The sequence below is a fragment of the Notothenia rossii genome, assembly GCF_949606895.1.
Source record: "Notothenia rossii genome assembly, chromosome: 5".
Taxonomy (NCBI): domain Eukaryota; kingdom Metazoa; phylum Chordata; class Actinopteri; order Perciformes; family Nototheniidae; genus Notothenia; species Notothenia rossii.
The window spans coordinates 21848629-21869581 of NC_136903.1; the positions used below are offsets into that span (position 1 = coordinate 21848629).

The 20953-nt window shown below is 38.3% G+C and overlaps 1 protein-coding gene across 1 annotated transcript in view; it reads right to left on the reverse strand.

Annotated features, from left to right (window-relative positions):
* Window positions 1–20953, reverse strand: part of lrrc4ca (leucine rich repeat containing 4C-a) — a 101614-nt gene that overhangs the window by 51087 nt on the left and 29574 nt on the right. Inside the window, exon 2 of the mRNA XM_079681480.1 lies at window positions 6745–6882. The gene's annotated coding sequence lies outside the window, so the exon portion shown is untranslated. The remainder of the gene's footprint in view (window positions 1–6744; window positions 6883–20953) is intronic.

Below are 20953 nucleotides of genomic sequence, written 5' to 3' on the forward strand. Positions count from 1 at the left end.
GAAAAGAGATTCCACCCATGTGTCTCCTGCAAATGGGACATGACTGCCACCTACCGACTGCCTTCGACTGATTTTCTGTATAATAGTGGCCTCAGGTTGATTGTGGCTCTCCCATGACAGACTGCGTTTTGTTTATATAGGATTGTATATACTATATTTATTTGTATTTTAAAATGCTGCAGGGTACGGAGAAATAGGCCTACATAATATATTGAAGATAACACCAGTAACCAAAAAGCCACAAATGGAAAAAGTCTCACAACCTAGGAGATGGTGTGTTATAATCTTGCTCAGTCTTCAGCACTAAGTTTGGACCCCATTTATGAAAGCTGGCTGTGTGTTATGAATTATGAAATACACGTTGCAGGTTTTTAGCACAGAGGCTGACACAGGAGATTTCAGGTCTTCAGAAAGATTATTGCTTGTGAAACGTTTATCTCAGGCAACCTGCTGTACTGCACTTATTCTGCTCAACTCAGTCATATTATACAACATGTTTAATGGAGTAAAAAATAAATAAAATAGGGATGCATTTGCAGATGGGAGAGTGAAAACATGTCTAATTTAGGAAGAGGATTCATTCACAGATCATAGTAGATGTGAGAAAACATTTGAATGCCAGACCAGGGATCTGTCCATTGCCTTGTCAACAGCTGATCTAATTTCCCTGTGTGCTGAAGGCGTTGCATCATTCATCTGTCTTCATAACTGTCGACCTGCCAGTCTGTGCCTCTGCATTTGGTAGTAAGGAGCACCGCCCTCTTGCTTTCTAGTCAGGGGAGACATCATTAAATAAGTCATTTTTTTCACTCTATTCTTCTAGTCTCATATTTTCCTCTCCTGAAGCCAAGCTAGCAATTGAAACCTATTAATGTGCAAACCCTCTTTTCTCTTCAAGATAGTGGAGCAAGTCTTTGTTTAAAACCCTTTGAATCTACAGCAATTTGATGTAATTCATATGTAACTACTGAGGTCACTTTTGAGTGCTCTCTCCCGTAATGCATGTCAGGTTGCTCAATTCAGCCTTGCCTAATGGTTTTGATATAAAGCTGTACTTTGCCATCAGCAATTGTGGATCTCTGGTGACCATTCCTTACTACTTTAGGCCTTATATGCTGAATGGGAACCATTACTGGAGGAGATCAAAACCTCCAGTGATCTATGAAGCTTTTTAGACTTTGCTGGTGGAAACACTTGCTTCTTCAAAGTGAAGCTTTGGGACACATATTGTTGACGGACTCCATGACCATAACCATACATTCACGTGTTAATTTTAAAATACATTATTCAACATCCTTTTAGCTGACATGACACATGCATTTACATTTTAACTGATGTGAGTTCTATTCAAACATCACAATAATAAAGCTCAGTCTGTCCTTTGAGAACGTTAAGGAGATGTGCTGCCATCGTAAACAATGTGACCTTGTTCCTGGAAAGGGCAAGACACATACAAGACTCAAGGGGCCAGTCATTTCTGGAGTGGCAAGGACCAGTAAAAAGCCTTACTTGCTTAAATGCTTCAGTATAGATTATTGGTTATGCTTTCAGTATCCATGTAAAAATGAGCATTGCTTCACATTAATAATGTGAATTGCATACGCAGCAGTGGTGAAGGCTTTAAAATGATCATGTTTTTTTAACACCATGCTCTTTAACGCAAACCACCCCGAAAAAGCTGGTTTTTTGACATAAGGGAGAAAAAAAGCAATAAAGTGCCATTCAGATGTGGCTTAAGGCACACAGATCTTTTCCTTTCCCTGAGAGTATTATGTTGTCAGGGCCTGAATAATACATGTGTTGGGATGCAATTAGATAATGTAATAATCATGTTGGGCATGCCATGTAGGTCTCATCCAGTGATCAAAATGAATATACATACCACACTTAAGTCAAGAGTGCTTACCATCGCTGTTTGCTCTGCCAAGATTCAGTTTTAGCTGACAGATTAAAACATGAAACATTTAAAACCAGCGTAGGTTTGTCCAAACATAACGTATTACAAATATAAGCACAAAGCTCCTGCAAGTGTTATCATTGCGATGAAAGTGATGCAATCTGGAACTTGATATATAAATAGGATATTCCATCTCAGGTACTTGCTCTTTTTGTTAAAAAAAGTGTTTTCTGGTTTTTAGTATGTAATTCATATTTTCTTAAATACAAATAATAACAATACGCTCTCCTCTGCCTTACTGTATGTTCCTCCCAGAAATAATTTAATCAGGAACTGAGTGAGAAAGGGGGTTCGGTGACACGGGCCCCTTTTAAAGCAGGCTCTGAATACATTAATAATGTGTGTTATTTATTTTGAGATCACACATTCATTATTCATGATGTTGTTTTTGAGTGTATGAGACATCCCTTCTAATATCCTTCCGGGCTCAGAGGCAATGCAATAATACAGGCAGGTGTGTTGTGAGAGGTAAGATGGAGAAGTGAGTCTGTGGGCCGGAGAATGTGTCACACACCGCTCCTTTCCATTGTGCTCCATCAGTCTTAGTGCCACCTCAGGTGGTGTGGCGTAGGAAGCTTGTCTCCGTCTACTCTTTGATATCCCTTCTTGCTTTTCCCTGTTTCCACTGTACTTGCCGTGCATCACATAATTCAACCACAGAATTGTCTGAGAGTCAATTAGAGAAATTCTACAAACACCACAGTGAGGACATCTCTGGGATTTAAAGCATCACATTACACAGACTTGATCATTAGGTACATCAATGTGTTTGGCATCCTATTAAATCTCCACTTTGATCCACACTAATCTGCAACTGTACTTCTGATCCAAGGTTTCCTTCGGCCAATGGGGGGTAGAGGTTGATGATTTCTTAGTTTCCATGCTAGGCCACTTTTGGCTCGGGTTCTCGGTTCAACCCTGTATGTGTGGTAAATTAAAAATAATTTGAAGCATGCTTCACCCTAATCAAACTCTTTAAGCCGCTTCAAATGCATGCAAAAAAATGGTGAAGGAGCGGGAATGACTGGCTTAGTTACTGGATATTGGCTGCAGCTCAAAGCAGTATCAAGAGATGAGACAGCCTACACTCACTGGAGGATGAATCCGTTGATAATCATTATATAATCAGTATATTAGTTATCGTATCATGGAGCATAATCATCTGCCAGCGGTGTCCTTTAACATTTACACCCAAAGTAACTAATATATGCAAAGCACACACGTTATCATCTTCTTACAAATGGATGCCCTGCTCTTACGCATAAGGCTCAGGTTTGGGAAGGCTAAATAACTTTTTTTACCTGACTGATCAACTCAGTGAAAGCACCGCCTGCTGACCAATCAGAGCTCAGTGTGCAGAATTTAAATCTATCAAGTCATATTACAGGATAAAGGAAATACAGTTTAAACTGCCGTATGCAGAAAAGACGCCAACGTGTCACACTTATCATTCATATCACATCATCAATCAGATTCTCGATCATATAATATCATAATATATCATATATTTCCTTATCTGAGTCAGCTTCTCGAGCCGTATCTGGCCGTGCAACACTTACAATGTCACATAGGCTACTGTATGCAGAAGTATTATTTCAAGCAGCACATTAAGGTGACGAAACACTCAACTCAAATGTAATTAAAGTCAGATCCACTCGTGTCTTAGATGGGGCAGTGATATCATAAACTGTTAATGTATGCATTCAAAACAGCTGTTCTGTATTCACCTTGCATGTGCAACTATGTTGCTTTTACGCTGGATAAAGTGTTAAGTGTTGCTAGCCCCGCCCCTTGAACACGCTCTCAGCCGGACAGAGAAACCCTGGCTTGAGTTACAGAGTTGATAACCAGCCAGCGTCGTAGGACCGCTTAGCAAGATCTCGTTTGTTTTGGGTTAGTTAAGCCAGATAACTCAAGTATGTTGAACTGGCTTCGTAGTACAGGGCACAGGTGGCTGCATAGCAGTGATAATGTCAAAGACACAAACATTATACATTATATTTTAATTTTACCAGGATGCAGTGACAAAATATTTGCGAAGGCTTAGCCTTCCCTAGCCTACAGTACCCGCCACCCCTGCTCTTATGCCTTGTTAAGCCCAGTTGAGCTTTTAAAAAAGTGTTTTACATTTATGTATGTCTTCTTAATAGTTTGTTTCTATTTATTCAGTAAGAAACTGTGTTTATTTTTCTTAGTATTGTATAATGATGCTTTACTCACACGAAGAGTAAGCAATGGTCAGATAATAAGGAAGCATTGAGGGAATACTTAGTCTCTCATCAGTTTGATCTACATCTTTCCTTGGGGCAGCACAAAATAAGTAACTAAAGACCAAATAATTATTAATGAATGAGTGGTTACTAGTTTGTGCCACTAATCGACTAATCATTACCAAATTACCCATTTATCTACCAGTCTGTTCGCCATTACTCATCATAATCTGTTTTATTGTCTTGTTATCAGAGACAGGGACTACTCACTAAGAATTAATAGATTATATGGTTGTTCCTTTCTCACACATTTTATTCCTGCTCACAACTGTATGTCCTGTTTTCAAATGTTAATAGTATTTGTAATGGCTTCTGTATTTTTACAAAACAAAGTGAACCATCTCAGATTGGCAATCCATCCATTCAAGCATACTTCCAACGATGAATATACACAAATGCAGAATAAGCCCTTTCCCACTGTGCCAGTGTTTTGTTCTGTGGTATATCCAAAATGTCAATGTGCTTGGTTGAATATAACAGAAAGGATAGCAATTTCACTAAGTAATAACATATATCAGCTTGTATGTCTCAGAATGAACACAGCAAAAGATGTAAATACAACTGATAATACTTAGAAATATCCTAATTGAATACATATGAATAGGTTATAAGAGGCACACATATGGGGAACATTTGTATATCTATAGATATAAAAACAATTCTGAAGAGAGGTTTCTGAGTGAAGTTGTAAAGGAGTCAAGCTTTGGGATTTAATCAAATTTCAGCTAAGCAGATCTGCAAGTGAAAAGTAAATTGCAACATTTTACCGTTTGAATGTAAAGGAAATTACAGTGTAGTACTGTAGTAGTAGTGATATTTGTAATGATAGTTTTGACAGTTTAATGTACAGTGCAGGCGATGTTGACCCATCTGCAGCCTTATTCCTCAAAAAGAGAAAAAGGAGACATAAAGCGAACAGACGGTGAAAATAAAGGTTTGATTCATGGTTTGGGAAGAGCCCCATTTCTCAAAGTAAGAACACATTTCAGTGGATGCTTTGTACCGGCCGATGAAATGTTGGAATACATATTGCCATTGAAACGTTGCCACAGTCTGGCTGCATGTAAACTACAGCCTTATCAAATATGGATTGATCGACTTTAAGCCGTTTGGTGGCTGAAACGTGTGGGCATTAGACAATTATGTATTCCTTTCAGGCTCTGTGCAACTTCTTTTGTGGGTCATGACTAAGTGCCAGTACCAACACATTTGTGATGCAAAAATGATGTAGGAAGTTGAAATATACTGTGTATAATTTGATGGAGGAAGGCGATGGGGAACAAAATTATATGGGTGCGACATAGCATGATGAAATGTGGTTTGGTACAATTTAGGGGTCCATCCAGAATGAGTATCTTAAGGTTTGTTGCACCAGCAAGCTAGCAGTTTTAGTAAACTTCACCAAACTTCATCTCTAGGAAAATTATTGCAACTTCTTAATCCATTCCCAGAAAATTGTGGACAAAACACTATTGTGTTTATACAGCATATGGTACGGATATATGTGAAGCTTACTTAATCTGACTGTTGTCAGTGTTTGGATTTCTGCATCACTGATCATTTTATGTAAGATGGGACACAAACCTGAAAATGAAATGTGTCAGAAACTACACATTTCTACTGTATACTGCATAGAACCGTCTTCCCATGCTATTTACTTTCAATGAAAAGCACTGCAAGATTATCATGCTGGAGCCAAAGCCACCCAACCCCTTTAGTTCAGGAATCAAGACTGAATATATTAGTCATTAGAAGTTTCCTCAATCATTAATTTCATTTTTTTTATCCCCCAATTCCAATGAATATTTTTAATATCCTCTTCTCAAAATGTAGAGCGCTCAATGCACATTCATATTTCTTTTTTAATCTGATGTTCAACCATCTATTTGTGTAAAAAATCACATCAAAATAGTTGCTGAAACGGATGACTGACAAAAGTGCCTTGAAAATATTAGACTTACAAATGATTGTCCCTCTCTTATTATAGTGACAGAAATATGTTTAGAATTCATTTAACCTCAGAAGTTTATTTTCTGCAGAAACGAGCCTCAAAGGCAAATGTCTACATAATCATAATAGGCATCCACATAATATAAATATATCTTTTGAACAAGGTGATTCTATATGTTATGTGATAGTTTGATAAGATACATGCACTGCAGAATAAAGAAGAGTCCCCACAAAGGGCCCATTATGAGCTGCAGCCAGGCAACCACATACAGATTGTGTCTCTTCCTTCCTACTGATAGTTCAGAATGAGTAAACTGTACATCTTTACAACACACATATTCCTGCTAGAATTGTCTATTAATTCACAACCATTTAAAAGCTTACTAAGTTTGTGACTGAGGATATCTTGACTGACAATCAGAGGATAAAGCTTTAAGCATGACATAAACCTTGTAATCCTGTATCATGGCAGATTTAGACTGGGTGTAACCTCAGTTTCAGCTGGTTTATCTCCTTGGCTTTGTCTCCGTTCATGCAAAACAAGCAGTGCTCTAGACAATGGTGTACCTTTTCACATGTGAGGCAGGGAGCAGATTTGCAGCATCTGGATGTGACGGCCGATCCTCTCTGTCTCTAATCCTCCGTGTGGTTTTGTTTCTGCTCAGATACATAGGGGATCAAGTGGGCCATCCGTTCACATCCTGCCTACCATGGGGCAGATAAACAGAGGGAAACACAGTAAATAGGCACATAATTAATAAGAAACACTGTAACGGAAAGCACATTTCATTGGCTGTTTTCACATCTTGCTACAACAATACACTGCTCACAATTGGTGGGATGGAGGTTGATTAGCTTTCAAAGTAAGTGTCTCTTCAGGCTGGTTTCATAAACACTGTAAAATGCGTGGGAACATGAGAGTTCATGAGGAGTTATGGATATAAAATAATGTGTGATTTTGATACAGGCTTCAACTATTGAGTTACAAAAACAAAGCTAACATTGTGTATGCTTAAATGGCATTAGGGGGGCAGCACTTTAACTCCCCATATAAAACATGGTTTATAACAGCCCATAATGTGGTTACATGAATATATTGCTTATAAATGCTAAGCAGGGGGACTGAAAGCAAAGAAAGAACGACTGAAATGATAAATGCCAGAAACCTTTATCTTCATGATGAAGCAATATGCAACTTTAAGGGGGGGAATGAAGAGTCCAGTCAGAGCTTTATTTGGCCACTGCAAGGTATCACCTTGAAAGGTTGGAAATAATTGAACACCATTAGATTCATTACTGATTACCTTAATCATCTTTCTCCTAGAAAGGTCATTTTAGAGTCTGGGTAACTACGGACAATAAGAATCAATGACTGGTAAATGATGACTTTCCTAAGAGCTGCTTGTGGTAATGTATAATGGGCAAGCTAACACTATTTTAAAGAGATTAGCAAGATGAGGAATAAAATATGTAGCCAGACGTGACATGGGATGACAAACGTTGACCATTAACAACATTGGATGACTGGAAATTAATTCACCACCTCTGGTCTTGGCGTAGTTGCTAAATGGTCACATCATGATTACGTTTTAACCTTTTTAACCATACAAATAAATCTGACGAATCGGATGGTGGCTGCTAAGTAATTCCAGTCAATCTGCATCAGCAATACATTAGGAATTAGCACACAGATGGCTGTAGTTAAAAGCTTGTGTAATCAAACACTCGAAAAGTTCCAGTAGCTTTGGTAATTGTTTTTAGAAGATATGAGTTTTTCTGATAATCATATCAACACATGATATGTAAAAAAAACTGATTCTGTACAGATACCCTATCCCTTTTTGATATTGACTCACTGGTACACACACATGCACCCGCCCACACAAAAACACTCACACAATATTATTAAATCTTCCTCACACATTAAAATAAAATTCAATCGCACTGATCCGTTATTGTTCTGTCATCAAAACAATTTTTCATCTCAGGCAAGACGGGTACAAGGAAAATATATTTTAGTGATATCCTTTCTAAAGTCCAATTTATTCAAAGTGTCCTGCAGTACACGTCCGCACTTAATCAAAACACACATGAAATCCAGGATTTTAGATGAGTTCCCATTTCACCCTGAGTATACATTACTTCTGCAAATGGACAATCAATATGATGAACTGGAGTCAATGCGGCCAGAAATGTGGTGGGCATTTTGTAAAGTGTTCCCAATAAAATGCTTGGAGAAATTCAGATCACAAGACAGATAGCTCTTGGCAAAACAACAAAAGCGAAAAAAGACATGATCTCTGCCGCTTGCAGTATAAATAAAACATATTTTTTTATTAAAATACTGTATTTTAGTGTGAATTAGGAAGCAATGGGGTGGGTGCCAAAAACTATTTTCAAGTTGTAAGTGAAGATATATCAGCCAAAGTCAGAGTGCTTAGCAAAACTCTCTGTGACCTGTAACTCTCTATCAGTATTAATTGCAGACAAATGTTCTGCAGTTTTTGAATCAAAGTTAACTTCTGTTCAAATTTCACTTGTGTTTAAACCAGAAAACTATTGATGTTCAGTGCTCAATAATTGTTCTTCAACAGTATCGGACAGAGTTCTAAAGGAAAGATAAATGTAATCTACTAAGCTTTATAACTATGGGATATATATTAAAGGGCTGATTAATTGCATTATATTATATGTGGCTGTGTATTATATATTACAAGTTAATGAATTGTGGATTTGTGCTTGTTTGATGAGGCACAGAAGAGGCAGCGAAAGAGGAAAAAGACTACAATGCAGCAAACAAAACATATATAAACAGAATCAGACAAACAAATGGTAGAACGATAAATGATCACGTTTGTCTAAGGCTTTCGTTTCACTAAATTAATTAGGCTTTGCAATCTTTAATAAGCAACACAACCACTTACTGCAAGTCCGTTTCTGCTCTATATTGAATCTAAGGAGCAGCTCAGACTGACCCTGTGTGGATAGCATTGTGCAAAAGCCCACAGACACCAGTGATAAGCCGTTTCTCCAAACTCTCTGCCAGCAATTTAAGCTTTGCCCTTTGCCATAATCCCTCCCAGAATCATACTGGCTGACATGCAGAAGAGTATCTATCCAACTCATGTTCCCAAACCTGCCCAGCTGAAAATATTCTGGAAGCCAAATGCAGACAGAGCAACTAGTGAATGAAGTGCTACCTCCATGTTATTGTTGTTGTCCATAATATGAAATACTTGTGTTTGAATGCATACAAGTACTGCGACACTGCGACAATGAAAGTGGTGAATGACATTACAAGTATTTTAGATAATATGCAGAGTTGTGCAGCTCTATTTATTGACCTTTCCAAAGCGTTTGACACCGTTGATCATCGCATTTTGAAGCAAAGGCTACTCAGTATTGGCATATCCAGCCATGCGGTGGGTTGGTTTGTGAACTACCTCTCTGAAAGGTCCCAATGTGTTCACTTTAATGGGCTGTCTTCTGAGTGGTTAAACGTTGCTAATGGTGTTCCTCAAGGTTCTGTTTTAGGTCCACTTTTATTCTCCATACATATCAACAGTTTAGGTGAAAATGTGAATGAAGCTACTTTACATTTTTATGCGGACGATACCGTGATGTACTGTGCAGGTCACTCCATTCAGGAGGCTGGTGTTAAATTACAGGCTGTTTTTAACATTATTCAGACTCAGCTCTCTGAGCTTAAGCTTCTTTTAAATGTTGATAAAACCAAGGTAATGCTCTTTTCTAAAGCTAAAAAGACACCAGAGCCTGTTTTAGATATTGTTACTATGCAAGGACATGTACTAGAAGTGGTTACCGGTTATAAATACCTAGGTATCTGGCTTGATGATTGTCTTACTTTTAAACTTCATGTCAATAACCTGCTTAAAAAGCTGAGGGTTAGACTAGGTTTCTTTTTCAGAAACAAGCCCTGTTTCTCGCTTGAGGCCAGGAAAAGGCTAGTCACTGTGACCTTTTTACCTGTGCTGGACTATGGTGATTTGTTGTATATGAATGCACCTGCCTATTGCCTGAACAAGTTAGATGCCACCTATCACAGCGCACTGAGATTTGTCACAAATTGTAAAGGACTTACACATCACTGTACCCTCTATGCCAAGGCAGGTTTGCCATCACTTATTGTAAAGAGGCTCAGTCATTGGTACATGTTTATTTATAAAGCTTTGTTGGGTAAACTTCCGTATTATATCTGCTCTCTGATAACACAGAGAGTTGCAAGCAGCTATTGTCTGAGATCGCATGATGTACTATTGTTAGATATGCCAAGAGCAAGGACTGTTGTAGGTAAGACAGCTTTTATGTGCGCAGCTCCACTTGCTTGGAACAATCTTCAGCAAGAATTAAAACTGAGCAGTCTCATTCCTCTGCATGTTTTTAAAGCTAGGCTAAATGAAATGCTCGTTGATACTATGGGCACTTGTAAATGTCTATAACTATGTAAATGTATCCTGTAAATATAATGTATGATGTCCTTTTATTGTTTTATGTTTCATGTGGAACCTATATGCTGCAGGTCTCCCTTGAAAAAGAGATTTATTATCTCAATGGGACCAATCTCTTTAAATAAAGGTTTGAAATTAAATTAAATGAAATAGAAACCATGACATTCTACACCATAGAAAACAACATTTATATTAAACAGTAAAACAATGTTATGACGTCTTAAAAGCTTTAAATAAGCCTCAAGATAATTGTTCAATTGATTTATTTGTATGTCAGTCCTTTGCTCAAACCATAACTATAAATACGCAAGAAAAACATCCATCTTTAACAAATGCATCACCTCTTACATTAACCAAATTCTGACGTCAACCAGATTAAAGGTTCAATTTTTTATAATTTAAAGCCTTTTCATTTTTTACAGTGACCCAATTTCCACTTCACACATTATTTTCCAGAGGTATAATGTATGTTATAGCCAACAGAAAACGGTTATTGAAGCCTCACAAAACAATAAGATAAGTCTGGGAATGTTTACGTTAGACAAGCTACTTGTTGATAGAATCCACTCTTTACCCCCGGCGTTGAGATGGTATGTGCACGGATCAAAAACACTGAAAGAATCAATGTTCAAGCTCAAGGTTCACACATCCCACAGTTTACAGTGGAAAGGAATTCATCTTTGGTGGCCAATGGTTATTGTCTCTCTGATTTCAAGCGTATTAAATCCCTGATTGACAGTCTGGATATGTTGATATGTCTTGGTATTAATGGGTGCTACTCACTCATCCTGTCAAAATCAGTGACACAAACATTTTAAAATGCAGTGCAACACGATGTTCTTATACAAAAACCAACAGATGAAGGCACATGTCTTTTTAATGTTTAATTTAATCAACGAAGGGTGTTTGAGAGGAAGTTGTTGAGACTGTTGGCTCATTCATTCATATAAACAGATTATTTTTCATCAATAGTGTATGACATGAAATGTAAAACTTTTTTTTTTTAATGATTGTGTAGTAGATGGAATAATCGATTAGTCGCCTAATTGTTTCAGCTCTGCTTTGCACTAATACAAGAAAAACACACGTGCACACAAAGATTAATACATGTTGGCAGCAATTATGTAACTATGTTTTAGGACAAATGTCTATACTACTATGTTCTGAACCAAAAGCTCCAAAACAACTGGCAACACTGAAAGGCTCAAACAATACAATACTCTTCTCGAAGTGTATTTTCTGCAAGAGCTGTTGTTGGAGCTCTACCACCCTGAAAATCTATAGCTGAACCCTCATCGTTCTTTTTAAAAAGCCCTTTGGACTATGTGTCACAACACATCTTCTTTGATATCTTTTTTCTTTGTCTGCCTCTTCAGATTGATGGCCTGGTGACTAAAGCGTAAAAGGAATCATAAAAAAGCCACCACCATGTCCAGAGCCGAGCTGGGTTGCAACTCTATAAACACACACTGTACTTTAAAGCTGAGGTTAGAGCTGTTTACATATCAAGTTTAAGTGCTATCCAGGCATGAATCCTGCTTAATTAAGCTGTTTTCTGTGAAGGACTTACACTTGAGTTCACTTTATGCATCAATTCTCATGATTTGTCTTAGGTACAGCCAATAACCTCTTAATAAAAACAAATTCAGATTACATTACAATACAATGTTTCATGTATTATTTCAGAACAAGCTGTGGGAAGCCCTTGAAACATAAACAAGAAAGAAAATCCATTACAATAACACAATATGTAGTCTGTGTGAAGTGTTGGGGGAAACAATGCTGTTACTTGCATCCATCTCTTGTGTTTTTGCGGTGCCAAGATGTGTGGCCCAGCGCTCAGCTCAGAGACAGACATCATATACACACACAGCTGGAATCAGCTACCTCTGTAGTCTGCCAAACTACTACATGTACCTCTAATGCATCATTTACAAATCTATGACTTTGTTCCGAGATTCAATACTTTTCCAAACTTGAATACAGAAGTGTAAACACATGAGATCACAGTGTTATGGCAGAATCCTTATTACAGCGTATTTCTGGCTTATTCATTAAGGTCACATGACCAAGTCTGTTATTGAGTTAGGTCACACAGTTCAGAGAGGCCCCATTGTCTTGTTATATCAGTCTTATGCCTAGTCACATGGTTAGTTAAAGGGGACCTATCATGCAAAATGCAATTTTGTACGTCTTATATACATGAATATGTGTCCCCAGTGTGTCAGGGAACTCACCAAGTGTCAGAAAACACAACCCTCTCTTTTCCTCTGAACCCAAATCTCTAAAAACGGGGCTGCAACAGAGCTGACACAGATTTGAAATTGTTCAGATGTCAGAAACAGGGAGCTCCACCTATATGGGCAACTCTCCACCTATCAGGGGAATGGGGGGTTGGGCCACGGCCATTGCCGCTCGAAAGCGCTGGAGACGATGTAGTACATATGCCAGGACTGTAACTGGCGCTGTAGTCTGCCACAAAAGCAGCGAAGAAGACTTCTCACAGAATCAGCCCTTGCAAAAACAGGGCTGGAAAAGAGCAAATAGAGCGAAATGAGTCATGGCTAAAATGCATGATCTGTTTGGTATTTTGAAAAAGAAACTTCACAGACATGTTTTATATAGGTATGGCCCTACAATATATTATTAAAATATAGCATGATAGGTCTGTGTGCTAGCTAAATGCAAGGGAAATTAGGGTGCGTCATTTTAGAATCCTATATATTCCTGAGTGAAGCTTCTAGTCATGGGGTTGGTTGCTGTGAAGCAAGGTGATGTAGCTCCCATTATTATTTGTTTGTGGCGCAACTGAATAATAATGAATCCCAACCATATCTGTGTTTGTGTTTTATTGATCTCTCTCTCTGTGTTAACATTTCAAGATGGTGAGCAATTAATTGCACTAACAACATTTCACATATGATTGTAATTATGGTTAAAGATGACTTGGACCCACAGAAAATGTCCTTCTAAATTGAGCTGACACCTTGAAACCTTCAATTAAATACACAATCAAGCAGGACATAACAGCAGGCATGAACATAGTAAAAAGCAATGGTAACTAGACACACTTAGAAAAAGAATGACTTCATTCCTGTAACCTAAAGTACTATCAGTTTACATGCAAAGCTCGCTCTTTATTACACTGGCTTCGTCTTTCGAGAGCACATTTTGAGAGTGAGCAGTCTAGAGAGCTCAGAGGTTACACAGGGTGAACACCGTGAGCTCATAACATGAATTAGGCTTGGGATTTGGGGTTTTGTTGATAACTGCATTGGCTGGTAGAAAATAAATGATGAAAATGCAAAGATATTTCTAAGGAAGTGCCTGTGTAACCCCTTAGGCAGGCAGTAGGATCATACAAAGGATATTGCTGATCACAGCAACCAATATTGAGATGCAAAATTCATTGGGGATAAAACGTTTTTGGTTTATTTGTGTCATACTGAACATATTTGTACTGAGTCTACAGTAAGTAGTACGTTCAACATTACAAATATTGTTAACCAATAAGAGCTCCAAAACATAAGTTTGTTCTCTGAAGTAGTTAAAATGAACATATTTACTTGATACAGCAAATATACTTAGCATTTTCTGGATCATGTATTCTGTTCCTCATTCTGTATAATGTTAACCTTGATTCAGGTGGACAGGACCAATTAGAGCAGTGGTTCCCAACCTGGTGGGCACGCCCCCCCATGAGGGGGCGCCAAAGATCGCAGGGGAGGCACCAGGCCTCAGATGATTTGAGGCCAAATATCATATTTAGACTTTTTTTTAAAAACAATTTTATACATATAATTGTAACACAATACATGATTGTCACTAAAGTCCTTGTCTCTACATTACAATAAAATATAAAAAATACTTGATTCATTCATTTGAATACAAATTCAAGTTAGTAGCTAATAAAGGCATACAAAGACAGACATTTATAATTGTTTCTTTAATAGAAATGTTTCTTCTGCCCGTAAAGTGTCCAAACCAGGCTTTGCTGGATAAGCGCATTTTTTAAATATAGTCATTGTCCATGCCGGTTTCAGATTATTTGTCACAGTTGCTCCGATCAGATCGGTCTCCTCCATTTTGTAGATTATTTACAACTTTTGAATCCACATAAACACATCGGCAAAATCTGGCTTACTTTGAGCATGTGTTTTAAACATTTTAATCCCTTTGTGAATTGTTTCCACTTGCGCCGTCCTTTAATTTCTTCATACAGCGGGAATCCAAAGGAATTAATCCTGAGTCCAATAACCATCAGTCACTCCAATAGTGCTCCTTAATTACGCTTTCATCCTCCTTTAACAAAATACTTCACATTCATCCAGTTTGTGACAGTAGTTGTAGCATCTTTGAGACTTTTAAACTTTAATTAACGTCCCCCCCTCCTAGTGTGTGTGTGTGTGTGGGGGGGGGGGGGCAACTTCCAACAGGAATCATTTGGGGGGGCCCTTGGGAAAAAAGGTTGGGAACCCCTGAATTAGAGAACGTTATTGGCTGCTGTTCTATTTTGTTTTGCGTTTGATCTTGCTGACAAACCTCAAGTCAACTGCAGCAGTCAGAAAACATAGCGGCTGACGCTAATGAGCTCTTCGCACTCACTAATAAACCATCATATTTATTTATTGGAACTCATTATATTCACAAAGTACAGAGGTTATATTACTGAGGGTAATGCTTCTTACAATAGTGCAATAATAATGAACCGTTCTAAAAAGAAATGTAGCATTTTATGACGTGACACATTTTAAATAAACTTTTCTATATCCAAAATACAGCAAAATCACATGGTAATTTGCAAGGGAAACATTAATAAACACTGACAGTTTCATGGGATAACAGCATGTGAGTCAAACCGCTTCCTTTTCTCAGCTAGCTCACTGACCTACACACACACACACACACACACACACACACACACACACACACACACACACACACACACACACACACACACACACACACACACACACACACACACACACACACACACACACACACACACACACACACACACACACACACACACACACACACACACACACACACACACACACACACACACACACACACACATGCTTCATAAGCGTTGTACACTTAAAGCAGATGTGTTTAATACTAGCTTTTGTCCCACAGCTGCTGCCACGCTGAGCTTTTTATAAAAAGCAATGGACTTAGATCTGCAATGTCACAAGCTGAATTACTTTGCAACAGAAGCCCTGTGGCCATCCCTCATCAGAATGCAGCAGCCTGCAATAACAACACAGATTCAGTCATCTCCAATGTGCACGGGCAATATTGTGCTTTTAGTTTAGTGAGTGTGCTTCGGTTGATATAATACAGTTAGAGACTTGCATTACAGTACACTTAATCAGCTGGTTTAGTTATTTTCCCACGATAAATGCATACTTTGTATCAGGTTTTTTTCAATATTTACCGTTTGTCAGTCAAATAGTTATTCTCCAACGAGTAAGAGCCGTACAATTGCATTTTGTGGCCTAGATTTTATACTGTGCCTGGTGGGAGTTCCATCTAGAATATGTAATATGTAAATTATGTTTTTGTTTTCTTTGAATAAAAAAAAAAACATCAAACACAGTTTTACTACAAGCCATCAAGTGACCTATCACAACGTCCTAAACCCCAGGTGTAGTTTCAAGCTAAGTCCAAATAAAATAAGACTCTTATTATGGAGTCAATAATGAGATGAGTTGAATATTTTCTGAAAATGTCTCACACATTCTTTTCTTATTTAAATATTTCACATCATGTCAAGAGATGAACGGTGGATACGATTATGCAGTCTCTTTTATATTTGTTTTCCTTTAAAGTGGACCTATCATGCTTTATTTCAATAATATATTGTAGGGCCATACCTATATAAAACATGTCTGTGAAGTTTTTTTTTCAAAATACCAAACAGATCATGCATTTTAGCCATGCCTCATTTCGCTCTATTTGCTCTTTTCTAGCCCTGTTTTTGCATGGGCTGAATCTGCTTTTGTGGCAGACTACAGCGCCACTTACAGGCCAGGCATATGTACTACAGCGTCTCCAGCGCTTTCGAGCGGTCTCTCATTCCCCTGATAGGTGGAGAGTTGCCTAAATAGAGAGGCGAAGTTCCGCCCATCTACTTCCGACCCATGGGAACCCGGAAGCGGAAAATTATACATTGAAGTCAATGGAGAGAGAAAAGTCATCTTTCGATCCCGTTTGAATTGTGCCACGAATGACACATATGATGTTTGTCAAATTAAAAGAACATTTTGCAAGTCAAAAAAATAAAAATGTGTCTTAAAACTGTGAAGTTACACATTTTTTTGTGTGAAACCGCTCAGTGAACTACAGGTCTCTGGTCTCGCACAATACGCGTCACCATCACAAAGATGGCAGTCACGTTAGCAAATTTCACCTGTTTCTTTCAGAATGAGGCGAAAAAGTATAAAACGAAGTGAAAATCACTACAAGTCTGGGTATGAAGAGAGTTGTACATACACGAAAGGGGAGTTAGTCAGTTCTGTAAGAGCCAGCATGCGGGACCGGCTTTACAAGGTTTCAGTGAGTAATATTAGTGCAATGTTTAACATTAATGTCAGCTAGCTAACATTAGCTAACAAGGTACACTAACGTGTTTTGTTTTAGCAACTAGTTTTCTCCTTAAGAACTTTCTGGTCTCTGTGTATGCTGTGGATAACATTAGTGTTCACAAGAACAATATACACTCCCGTGTTTTGTTTTAGTTGCTCTTCAGATTGAAGCGGACAGTTTTATATCGACTATAGGTGTGATCTCCTTTTTACATCTCGTTGTGTCATTTGAGTTTATTTGCTGTGTGTAGATTCAAGGATTTTGGTTATCATGTCAATTTGTTTGGTTACCTAGGCACAGCTGTGTGTGACTCCCTCTGGTACACTGTTTTGTGTTTTCCTAATGTAGAGAGCATTGATTAATTAATAAACTACACACTGACTCTAGATCCTGACCAAATCCTTTTTTGCTGATCAAATGTTTTTCAAAAATGTATTGTATATTATATAACAGCTGCACATCACAGACCGGAGTCTCTGCTACTGTGGACCACGAAGGAGGCGATCATCATCCCCATCCCCAAAGACCCTGCATGGCATGGAAATCTCCTCCTCCTGGAACAATTCTACACCCAGCATATGCTCCCTGTGTTGGCCAGTAGAGAGGAGGACATTTAAATGAACATACTCTTAACACCCTCGGGCTCTGCGTTGTGTTTCGTATGTGTGATGGGGTGTTATGCAGAGGGGAGGAAAACAGGAGACAGCAGATTGGGATTGTGGTGGAGATGCTGAGCAGTTATTTAATTGTTGCATGTAATTATTATTATACTGCGTGCTTCTTAGTTATTCCATCTTTTGCTGTAACATGGATCTGTATGTAACTCTATATTTACTTGTTATCTACCACACTTCCTTCTACATCATACGCCATCATTATACATGATCATTATACATGATGGTGTATATAGGATATATATATTTGAATACATATCTGTAAATTGTATACTTTTATTTTTCGTATTTGGAATTTGTCTTTTGTCCACTCAAATACACTTGGCCCTTTCTCTTTTCCATGTGGAAAATGGCCGCTGCATATTCTGCTTTTCTCATGTGGCTCCCTGTCTGCTCGTCTACAATGAGAAAATTATATAATTAATGACTAATAATCATTTAAACCTGTTATTACCAATATTTCACAAATTATTCATGTAAACTTAAGAGCACAGCTGTATGTTGAGTTTCAACTTTGCTTGGTTCATCTTACTGGGGGGCAGCTACATGGATGTCGGTGCAGTCCACAATAATTTTGCAGTTGAAGGCAGAATGAATTTATTATTGACTCAGAATGAAGCACAACTTCATGTCATACAATACATTGACTTTATTTGTAATTGTGTAAAAAAGTATGAGCATTGATTAGCAACCAGGACCTGCAGGAACAGAGAATGGTGATGGATGGAGCTGGGAAGAGAGAAGAATAAAGAAAACAGATCAACTTTATTATCGGATATTAAAAATTCAATTTCAAAACAAGTTGCCGCTCCTACAGTTTTCTAGTATGTAAAGATAATTTCATATGACCAATGCAAAATATCACACTCAATACATGTGTGGCTCTGGGGGGTGCATTGTGCCTTTGATGTATATAAATAATATACCATAACCAAATACTATTGCGTACAGTGGAAATCAGGTTGTCAGAGCAGGTCAGTCCAGTGTGCATGTTTCTCAGGGTCTCAGCAGTTACAGGTGAGGTAAAGAAAATAAAAGAGAAAAAGGTCAGTAACAACACTTTAAAATAACAACACTGAATAATTACAGTGATGCAAACACAGGTATGGTGAAAAAAGAGAGAACTATTTGAAGCAGAAAGAAACAGCGTAATATACCATCTGACAAAGGCCTGTGCTACAATGCTTCAATTAACTGGCTATTATTTATAATATACTCAGATCAATAGGAGACAGAGATGTTAAGTTATAAATCAAGGGTTTTTATTATTATTTACAGCAGGGGTGGGGAACCTTTTTCCTTTCAATTTTTACAACATCCTCCGAGGTCCCTACAAATGATTGAACTCAACCTCTGCTTAAAAAAAACTAAAATCACAGACAATTCATTTGGCCTTTCTTTCATGCTGTGCAAAGAAAACGCAACCTCTTAATCCAGATATCTTACCATGACTCGCGCATGCATTTGCACGGTGTGGCATGACCACCAAAACAGAAAGATATGGACACAAGATGTGTGCAAATGTACTTAGTATCCATATGAACATGATTTAAGTGGGGGGGGCCTAACCTTCTCTAGGGGGGTCCGGGGGCATGGTCCCCAGGGAAGATTTTTTTTTTAAATATTGAAGTTAAAAGCATCAATCTGGTGCACTTTGAGAACAACATGAGGAGATCTATGGGTACATCTTTCAACACCCATTTGAAACAGAACTGTAAGCAGATTTTTCTTATTGGATATTTTACAAATCACTCCCCTTTTAAACTCTATTCTTGTTATTTTTAACAACCTTTTTGTTACTTTCATATAGTATTTTATACCTGTTTTTCATTTAGTCTCTAATGTCTCATTAATAATTAGAATGATCATATCAAGGTGTGCCTTAACCTCACTGAGCTGAGGTTATTTGAGCCTCTAAGGAGAGAGCTCTCTTCCACCTGGTTGTAGAAAAGCTCTTTAAATTCGTTAGCATAGCTAACTAACCAGATGCTAATAACAACAGATCGCCACTGTGCTTACAACTAAAGACACAGCCACGCAAACACTGCGGCATGTGTACCGCTCCTTATGGGTACTGCAATATTTGAAGAAGCGTTCCGGTGCTCTCCGTAAGCACTCAAGTCTAGTCTACACTCCTTTCAGACGAGACAAAACCACGTGAAGACACGTTACGCTCGTGTTGTGTTCAAGGAACCTGTCCTTGGCCAGGAAAAACAGGCCATCGCTTGTTTAATTATTTTTGCGATCTAGATTTCTTCTTCTTTTTTGAAGTGAGAAGTTGTCCGTCAGTCGGACGGACTAACGGACGGACGGACTGACGGACCCCCACCCCCCCCCAAAAGGAAAACTCTTCGGTTCTCCACGAATTACACAAGTCACCCAAAGCAGCGTTAAAAAAGCGGGAGGCGCCAAAAAGCGACTAATTTGCATCACTGTAATTATCTCTTTTAATAATTTTCTCTCAGTAATCACTCAACTACTGTCTTTCCAACAAACAGATTGACTCACTCTCAATATCATCACAATGAAACACGTCCAGAAGAATGTCATGCAAAGCTGCCTGCCTTCCTTCCTTCGACTCTCCCTGAACTGCCTGATCTTTTAATGTTCAATGTTAACCATTTGTGGAGATAGCATTAAGTACAAAAGATCGCTGATGCTAATGTGGCGTTAGCCTACCTCCCGCCCCCTTAGCACCTGGTGGAGGGGGCGATAGGCTACTCTTCAAATGTTTCACAAAATACTTACCATCATGACTACTCTTACTGTTTAACATTTTGGTTTACTTCATGTTAAGGCTAATACAAATGACAAGGCTAAGTAATTGAATGCTAACTAACATGCTCGCTAATAGCTAGGTAGCTAACTTGACTATGTTCCATGCAAAACATGTATATTACCTGATATGTTTGGTCCAACGACTCCTGGTCATTTCATCAGACGGGAAGCGATAGAACGAGCAAGTGGTATGATCACTTTTGTGATTACAACCTGGTACAAAGCACACAGGCATCTTGTTAAAGTGAATTTATTGGAGCAATC